This window comes from Zea mays, chromosome 2, assembly GCF_902167145.1.
Source record: "Zea mays cultivar B73 chromosome 2, Zm-B73-REFERENCE-NAM-5.0, whole genome shotgun sequence".
In the NCBI taxonomy this organism is placed as follows: Eukaryota; Viridiplantae; Streptophyta; class Magnoliopsida; order Poales; family Poaceae; genus Zea; species Zea mays.
Window position 1 is genome coordinate 213,390,745 of NC_050097.1, and position 3,067 is coordinate 213,393,811.

The 3,067-nt window shown below is 55.9% G+C and overlaps 1 pseudogene; it reads right to left on the reverse strand.

Annotated features, from left to right (window-relative positions):
• Positions 1–966: 966 nt before the first annotated feature.
• Positions 967–2,739, reverse strand: LOC103647768 (cytochrome P450 89A2-like; annotated as a pseudogene).
• Positions 2,740–3,067: the final 328 nt, after the last annotated feature.

The following is a 3,067-nucleotide window of genomic DNA, read 5'->3' on the forward strand; positions in this document are numbered from 1 at the left end:
AATCTGTTAAAACAAACAATGATTGCAACTGCTGTCTGGTGTGATTGCAACTGCTGTCTGGTGTAATTGCAACTGCTGGTCTGGTGTGATTGCAACTTATGTGAAGAGGTTGAGCCGTTCGCGGAGAAAGAGGGGCGTGGGCGGGAAAGTGAAAAGGTTCTGTCGGGAGCGTGCGGGAGGGACGAAGACGGCCTAGGTGGGACGGTTGGCTCGGACCTGGCGCGTAGGTTCGGCCTGGGTGCATTCTCTATATTGAATGCACCCAGGTGTAATATATAAAGACAGTATATATATATACATGCCAAGGGCGAATGAGACATGTAAAACATAAGGGATAATGTAAACAAACGTATAACATTATCATACACATTTCTTATTATATAATCATAAATAAATGATGACAATATTGAATTACATTCGTACCTTCAGCTTGACAGAGAATGAAAGTACAAGCGTGACGCAAAAATGAGTACAAGTCCGCATGAACAGTACGGGGTACTGTTCATCTATTTATAGACACAGGACACAACCTATGGGAAATTATAATTATGCCCTTTACATTTACTATTGGCTTATAAAAAATCTATGAGGACTGAACAAACTTTTCCCTTTTAAGTCGGTTCCCTTTTCTGCGATTTAGCCGAAGCTCCCTTCCGCACAGCTTCGGAGCGACGACAACCTTCGTCACGATCAAGCTCCTTATCGTGTATGCTTTTATCATAAATCCGAAGATATCTGTCCATAAACCATACTTGAAAAACATTGTTAAGTTATATTGTTGAGGACCTTCGGAGGACGAAGGCCCCCAACAGTTGCCTTTGTGGGAAGCCAAAAAAATGGGGAAAGAAATAGCAGTCTCTTGGAGGCGAGAATGATGGAGTTTGGAAGCTAAAAACGCTATTGGCATTGATATGCGGCACCTCTTAGAATTACTCTTAGAGAACAAAAAAAATTGAGCTTCAATCGTTAAACACTAAATCATGTATTTCAGGAAATAAATTACATTATTAGAAAAGAAAAGTTAAAAATAATGTAGAAAACAAGAACAAGACACTAATTTAGGTGTAGTATATTTTAGTAACTCCATGATCTGCTATTAGACGAGCTGCTAGACCGTCTACTTTATTAATTTGTCCAAAAAGTTCACTATTGAAGTCTTATGTCCGATCAACTCCTTGGCACGAGACGCGGGCGCAGCGGCTTCTTCATGACGGTGGTGAACTCGCGCTTCTCGTCGAACTCCACCTCGTGGCCGGGCGCTTCTTTCCACTCGAACTCCCTCACCATGCTGGCCACGAAGTACTCGAGGTGCAGCATGGCGATAGACATTCCGGCGCAGATCCTCCGCCCCACGCCGAACGGCATCATCCTAATCCCCTTGATTCCCGTCAAGTCCACCTCCGCGCCGTCGCCGCCCTCCAGGAACCGTTCCGGGACGAACTCCATCGGCCTCTCCCACTCCTGCTCGTCCCGTCCCATCACTGCCACCATGAAGTTCACCGTCGCGTCCTTGGGGATCAGGTAACCGCCGACGTCCATGTCCTCCGCAGCCTTGTGCGGCAGCACGAAGTGGCCCGGCGGGTGCTTGCGCAGTCCCTCCAGGATCACCGCCTTAAGGTATGGCATATTGGCATCCCGTGCACGGCCTCCTCCGAGACCGCCTCGGCGTCGCCATCGCCGCATGTAGCCTTGATCTCCGCGTAGAGCCGATCTTGGACGGCCGGGTTCTTTACCAGCTCGGCCATGATCCACTGCAGGCCCGTGGAGGTGGTGTCGGTGCCGGCGGTGAAGAACTCGGAGCAGAGCCTGACGATCTCGTCGTCGGTGAGCGGGCGGTGGCCCTCCTCGTCGGGGAGCGTAATGTCGAGCAGGGTGTCCACGTACGAGTGCTGGAACGTGGTCTCCCTCTCCGGCGCCTGGCCGTCCTTGGCGAGCCGCTTGTACTCGCGCCGAGCGTTGATCAGCGGCACGAAGAGCTCCGTCTGGCGCCGGTGCAGGGCGCGCGCGGTCTGCAGGCGGCCGCGGAAGACGTGCCTGGTGACGGACGGGAAGAAGAAGAAGACGCTCATCTGCTGGGAGATGTAGAGCAGCCATTTACGCTCGGCGTCCTGGATGGCGCGCACCGCGGGCTCGTCGAGCCGCTCGCCGAAGCACATGATCACGAGGAGGCAGAACATGGTGTACCGGAACGCCTCCATGACGTCGCGCGGCTCGTCGTCCCCGGCGGCACCACCCGCCCGCAGCTTGTCCATGAGGACGCCGCGCACCCAGGCGCGCGCGGGCGCGAACAGCCTGACGCGCGACGGGTGCAGCGTCTCGGCGACGAGGTTGCGGCGCAGGAGGCGCCACACGGGCCCGTAGTCGGTGCGGGTGATGATGTTGTCGCTGACGCCCAGGAGCGAGCTCGTGGCGGCCTGCGGCCTGTTCGCCATCGTGACGGCGCCGGCGCCCAGGAGCGCGGCGTGCGCGAGGCGGCGATCGGCCACGAAGATGGTCAGTTGGGAGCCCATCCGGAGCGTGACGACGGGGCCGTACCGCTTGAAGAGCTTCAGCAGGAGGGGCTCCACTTGCACCGCAGAGTTCCTCAGCCACAGCAGGTTGCCGAATAGCGGCACGGCCGGAGGACCTGGCGGCAGGCGGCGGTTCTTGGCGTGGAGGCGCAGGACGAGGAGTGAAAGCAGGAGGGCGCCGGAGAGGAGGAGCCAGCTGGTCTCCATGGTGTTTTTGCGACGAAACTGTGTTGTGTTGTGTTGTGTGAGAAGATTAGACGAACGGGATTCCGGTTTTATTATAGTGGGGTTTTGTACGTAAGTTCTGGCTCGTACAGCATGATTTCTCGTGCTGTGTAAGATCAGAAGATAGACAAGCGTGGCCGGATGCAAGTACACACGGCGGCGCGGACGCGCTTGGAAAGCGGTGGGCCAGAGATACGAGCGCACAGCGCACCTGTGCAACGGCGGCAAGGCGCCAAGGCATCAGCGCGATGCGCGACGCGGCGAGGCCCACCCCAAGGGCAGCATGGCCGCCGGCGACGGCAAGGTTCGAGCGTGCGCGGTCCGCGGTCGTC